We start from the raw sequence: 7,194 nt of genomic DNA on the forward strand, positions 1-7,194 counted from the left end.
TGGTAATATTTTACTTTCTAGAAATGTCTTTTTTATTGATGAAAGAAATTAAAGTTGTTTTGCAGCTTTATTTAATAATTATTTAGAACAAATATTACCATAAATGTGACCACAAGTCAAATATATTTTCCCCTTTGTGTGTTTGATAGTATTTCGGTGTACTTTGATTAAACAAATATGGCAAATAAATGTGTACAGTGTGAACACAAAATCCACCCATGAATTATTTGATGTAGTTTTGATCAAACACATGAAACATCTTGTGTCAAATAATTTGCGTAGTCTGACCCTACCTTTAGTAAATGCTACCGGGGCAATCAACTAGTAAATTAATAAAAACAAAAGATACGTCATCTATTGGAAATAGCACATATCATTAAATTTTAATTAAGAGCACAATTAAGAGGAATAAAAAAATAATGTTAAATTTATTCATTCAAATGCTGTTTATTGCAAATTCTATTACTATTTCACTGCTTTGGATGTTCTTTTTGCTGGGTTTTTTTTTACAGAAAACCTAAAAGCTGAAATAATGTTTTTTTTTCTAAATATTTAAAACATTTTTTTTTCTAAAAAACCCATAAAACAACACTTTTTATTTATTCTTTTTCATCGCTTTCATTGTAATCTAAAAATTAAATCACAATTTTCATTAAAAAATCATTAGTAAAGTGAAACTAAAACCCCGCTCTCGTTACAGCCAACCAACCATTTGATTACATACATGCAACCACTCATCCACAAACCCATATACATTCAAACTGTTTTTATATAAAACTATAAATAAATTTAGATGACTGGCTGGCTGGCTGACTGGTTCAAAAAAAGTTTTGGGCAAAAAAACCAAAAAAAAAAAAAGTCTCTTATACGTAGACCATAATTTGTGTGTGCTTCATTGAATAGCAATTTTGGAAAAGTTAATAAACTAAATTATGACATTTTGTAACAGTTTTCTAAAAACACAAACTCACATAAACATATAAACACACACATACATATATACATACACAGAATATGAACACATGTTTCCCATGTATGTATGACAGTTTCAATTCACATGTACATTAGACAGGCTGCTTTAAAAGGAGATTTAAAATCATCGCAACTGATTTTTTTTTTGATTTAAGATATTATTTTTACTTAAAGCTACACTTAGAAATATTCCCTTAAAACCACACAAACCACATCTGTACCAGATTCTTTGAAATTCTGTGACAATTTGCCTGTTGTCTGTGTGTGTAAATCACGCTCACCTTCAAAATGCAAGACCGAAATCAATGAAATTTACACAGAATGTTTGTCATTATCCTAAGTAGTTGACTATTAAAAATCAATGAAATCGGTTTAGTGGGATCAATGTTATGATGCAAAATGTGAGACAACCTCTAATAAATTTGATGTATATGCCAAAAGTAGTTTTTTAAAATAAGAAATTTTGCAATTTTATTTTTTTGTAGTTAACCTTGATATGCTTTACTGCATCTACCCTAATAAACCCACTACATACAATACATCAACTACGTGACAAAGTGTTTGTTCATCTACGTTGAGCTTTTATCATTTTTTGGATTCCATTCTTTGGTATGGTTATTCCTGTAATTCGTTCAATATGCTTGTGTGTGTGTTTTCGTTAACGTTGCTGCTGTTGTTGTTGTTATTGTATTTGTGCAGTTGTACCAACGATTTCAGTTACAATTTCGAACGTGTCGTCCTAGGATGGCCATGTGTGGGCGGTTGTGTGTGTGTATCTGTGTGTGCGTTTATGTTTTTCAATATTGCTCGATTTAACCTTGTTTAAGCATCTGGCTTGACCATCGAAAAGCACAAGACATGTCTAACAACAATTCCAATGTGGCATGAGATCGAATGAATAGAACTAGACAGAGATGCAAAGCGAGAGAGAGAGAGAAATAGAGACATCATTGATTTAGCCGCACGGTTATTTGGGGGGCGGGCGACAATTGAATTAAGTTTGACACAGATTGAATACAATCACGGTAGGAATTATATACTACATCGATATTTATAGTTAAAGTTCGTTACATTAATTATATTGAATGAGGAAATGGGCAGAATTGTAGTGTAGTTTTTGTATTTTTTCTATACAGATGAAAGTATTTCAACTTGTTGCATATTAAATTTGTTTAGTTAAACATTTTGTATAGATTTTTCTGGTATTATACACATTTAAAACCATAATAAATTTGGTTATTTTAAGAAATAACTTAAAAATTTTTTATAAAATTATATATTTTTCTAAGGAATAACATACGTATGTTTTTCGCAAACGACTTTAAGGTTGAATACAACTTATTTCAATAATAACTTGATTTAGAAACTAATATTTTGTGTAATATTTGCAAATTTTCCGACTATAGCAAAATTATGATGATGGCAGTATCTCAAATAATCCTAATATGTTTGATTTGTGCATACAATCCAAACATTAAACTGATATAAAATTGATTTTTATATCAGTCTTGCATTTTGTAGGTAAGCAGTCATTTCATCTATCGGAGTGTATGAGTAACTAAAGTTTACACATTGCCGGGCGGTTCATAGGAGACAGAATTTGCCAACCATTTTGATATTAATTTATCAAAGTAGACTAACATAAATCGATCAACCCATTTTCATTTCGGGATACGGACATAGTTCAAGTACCGATAATACATTTTACCAGCGACTTCGGTCGACTGCTCAATACAGGGGCTTCGGAATTCTGTTGAATACAGAGACTTCGGCCGACTGTTCCAGACAGATGCTTCGGCCGACTGTTCAAGACAGACTCTTCGGCCAACTGTTCAATACAGATGCTTCGGCCGACTGTTCAAGACAGACTCTTCGGCCAACAGTTCAACACAGAGGCTTCGGTCGTCTGTTCCGTACAGGGGCTTCGGCCGACTGTTCAAGACAGAGGCTACGGCCAACTGTTCAAGACAGTGGCTTCGGCCAACTGTTACAAAGACTTCTTTCGTCTAGTTAAGTCCATTTACTTGTATTATAGACTATGTATCTAAAATGTTACAGTTTTAGTTATCACCCGATCCTGTACCAACGAACCGCATCACCAGAACCGACTACATCCTAACGAAGAATCATCACCAGAAACCCATAGACAAACTGCCTAGTTAGTGAGTCGTATCAATCCATCGTACCGCCGACGACTATTGAAATCCCGAAGAATCCGAAACACACGTCAGTACTCCATGAAGATTGTTGTCAAACTCAACAATAGCTTGCAAAATCATTGGGAGCTACCTAGGGATGCCAAACGGGACTGGGTTTTACAAATCCCGGGATTCGGGATTTTAGAAATGTTTCGGGACTTCGGGATTTTAGTTAAACGTCAAAAACATCAAATTCAACAATAAAAACTATTAATTTCATTCATTCATTCATAAAAATATAACAAATCAAAAACTAATGCATTAAATTAAAATAAATGGTCCATGATTTCCCCTAGCTCCATACAATTGTCCCCCCGGACTACTGTTTGAGCAGTCATAAATATCTTGATTATGCGGAAATCCTTATAAAATTTTGCACAAAATAAGTTGTAAGTACTCTGAAATTATACTGTAGAGTACTGCGGAAATCGGGCTACATTTGCCCCTAGTCCCCTTCAGAAAATAACTTGAACATAAATTTCGTAAAATTGTAAATTGTGTAAAAGCCTGTCAATGCAAGGGAGACGTGCTGCTCTCTGATACAAATGAAAGAATCTGGCTGCGTTTGGATTTAAAGCGAGATTAGTATTATAAATATGCTGAAATTTAGCTTTCTAAGTATTTTGGGTGCTTCAAAAATCTTCCTAAAATATCAAAAATCTCATAATATTCCCGGGATTTGTGAAAAAGAATCCCGGAAATCCCGATCCCGAAAAATCCCGGGATTTTCGGGATTGGGATTTCGGGATTGGCATCCCTAGAGCTACCCAAGTACCAATTTGAAAACGTTTGCAAGCAGCAGGATTCTTCCAAAAGCAGTGAAATTGGGTACCATACGAATTGAAGCTGAGAGGCCTTGAGTGCACCGAATCATTACTTTCGATGAAAAATGGATACATAACGATAATCCAAGACCATAGTATGTTGGACCTACAATGGGTCAAAATCGGAAAAAATATTTTTTAACCCGAATTTTTTTTTTCACCAAAATTTTTTTCACTAAATATTAAAAAAAATAAAATTTAAAAACTAAAAAAAAAAAATTTTCAAAATTAAAGAAAAAATTACTATATTTAAAAAAAAAATTAAAAAACAATTTCGAAAAAACAACTGGAAAAATAATTAAATTTTATTACCTAAAAATATTTAAAATTTTTATTTTAAAGTATATTTTGGTAAAGGGTATATAAAATTCGGCACAGCCGAATATAGCTCTCTTACATGTTTTTTGTTATACTTGTTTTAGTTCATGTTATTTTATGTTATGTTTTTTAAATAAAAGTATATTTTTTGGTTAAAAATTATGTAAAAGTTTGTTTTTTTAAGAGCATATTTTTTAAATTTTAAGAGCATGTTTTAAAGTTTTTACTACATATTTAAAGAGCTTAAAATGCTTTTTTTAGAGGATATTTCCGGTTTCCCTGGTCATTACGAATGTTTTCAGCGGGTACCGTTTCAACATTTCAAAAAATTTAATTCTAATGGACACTCTAATATACATATCGCTCATTTGCTGCAACAACGTCATAATTAAAAAAAAGTCGTTTCGAGAAAATCGGCTTTGAATGTTTTATGATTTTGATTTAAACAGTAGATATTAATATCTTTCTAATCTGTATTTAACCCAAATTTTTACTTGTCAAATATAAGAGAAAACATGAATTTTAATTTTGACGTTTACAACGAAAAAACACAAAATAATTGACTTGTTTTAAAACTGATAAGACTATATGAAAGACTAAATATTTTGTATTACTCAGTTCAAAACACCCGGATTTTAAGTTATGGCGTTGTTGCAGCAAATGGGCGATATGTATGTACATTAGGGTATAGCAGAAACGCATTCTACGGAAAATTCTAAGAAATTTTCCCCAAGTAACCATAGGTCTAAAATCAAATCCTATCTTGAGCATTTCGTCTTTTATCCTATGATATTTCAGTATTAATTTTTTTTTTAATATTTTTTTTTATTGAATAAAAGACGAAATGCGCAAGATACGATTTGATTTTAGAATTATGGTTACTTGGGGAAAATTTCTTAGAATTTTCCGTAGAATGCGTTTCTGCTATACGATTTTTTACTTTCTGATCGTCCATACAAATCGACCCAGCCTAATATACATATATAGGATTGTCTAAAATTCAGTAATAATCTTCATTGAGTAATAATCTTGTTCTTGAAAATACAATAGGATTCACTCTTGTCTAGTGTTTATAATAAACCGACTTTTTACAAAACCGGTTTTTCGGTTAACCGAAAATTGGCCTTTTTTAGAAAACCGCTTTTTCGGTTAACCGACATGGAAAAAACCGGTTAAACCGGTTAACCGTCATATATGTGTAGAAAACATAAAATGTCCAATAAAGTATATACGGCTTTAAAATTTTTAGTTTTTAGTGGTCAGAAATGGTTAATATTAAACTATACTAAAGGGCTAAGTCCATTTTATTTTGTAAAAATTTCAAAATTATTATCTCAGTCAAATGGAATTGAGTATAAATATGTTACTAACTATATAATAGTTGCTTTAATTATTGGTTTATTCATTAAATTTCAACCAAAAAATGTAAATTAATTTTTTAATTAAATATTTGACAATTTTGAAATTTATTATCACCTCGACTTTCTGATATGAAACAGAAAATATTACAAATCCCAAAAAAGGACCTATAAGATGCAGACTCACTTCTTAGCTGTGCTTATTTGTCATTATAAATCATATCAAATATATAAATAATAAAACTCCATTATCAGATTTCTTAAATATTTCAAATCACGGATTTTAGAAAGTTTTTTGTCTCTTCTGTAATATTTCTGAAAAGGACTTCGTACACTAAGCTAACGAATTGATTGAAAGAAGGTATGCACATCAAATTCAAATTAACGTTTGGTAAAATCATCACTAAGTTTATAATGAATCATTATAAAGATTTAGCTTAACTTCTAAAATTATGCGGAATTTAATTTTTAATAGTTTCATTATGTGCAATTTATTCTGAAAAAGTTTTTAATAAACTCAGGATGATTACAATTTTGAATCATTGTAATTTATAAAACTATCAATCTAAATAGGTTTGTATTGGAAAGTAGTTTAGCTTTCAAATCAGACCAATAATGTGTGTACAATGAATATAAAAAATGCACAAAACCATGAGATTTCCTAATTTTAGACCTTAATTTTAAAAACCGGTTAACCGAGTGATAAAAACCGGATAAACCGGTTAACCGAAAATCAACATTTTAAATTAACCGGTTCGCAAAAAACTGAGATTTCGAAGAAAAACCGGTTTTTCTACTCTTGTTATAACTGATACGTTTTAAATAACAACGAAAACCTACAGCTTAATATCATATTAAAGACATCATTTGAAATTTTCTTTAAAAATATTTATTAAATTTGTTTTGTGTTAATTTTCTTTTTATGATCTGTGTATTTGCTAGACATCTACCTTGCTATATTTATGTCAAACAACATTTGACAATATTATTTCACAAAATAATACTTTATTTAGCTGTGTAAATAAATAAGTTTTATTTATATTTTACCATTGCAATGCATTCATTCATTCCTTCATTTCCACCAAAAAAATAAATATTCTTGTGTGCTAAAGTGTCTTCGGAAAGTGTTTTTTTTTTTTTTTTTGTTTCCATTGTTTGACTCACAGCATCTCTAAGTTCCCTGCGTGGCTGATGTATTTAAATATACATAATTGCACTTAAAATGGTAATAAATGCTTTAGCAATCTACTCAGGAAGTTGTTAAAATACTCCCCAAAGGTCAAATTCAAATGATTCTACACTGCAAATAATACAAACACAAACTCCGTGGAGCAACTTTTCGAATCTGTGTGTGTGTGTATGACAAAGCTTTTTTATGTTTTATGGAACGCTTTTGCTGGCAGTAACTCTCCATCGTTACCACCACACAACAAAAAAAATGCGAAAAAACGCACTTGTAAAAGTCAAAAGTTTAAAATAAAATTAAGGGTGGTCACCGGGATGATTGGCTGGCTGACTGAATGT

Source organism: Calliphora vicina, chromosome 3 (assembly GCF_958450345.1).
Source record: "Calliphora vicina chromosome 3, idCalVici1.1, whole genome shotgun sequence".
Taxonomy (NCBI): Eukaryota; Metazoa; Arthropoda; class Insecta; order Diptera; family Calliphoridae; genus Calliphora; species Calliphora vicina.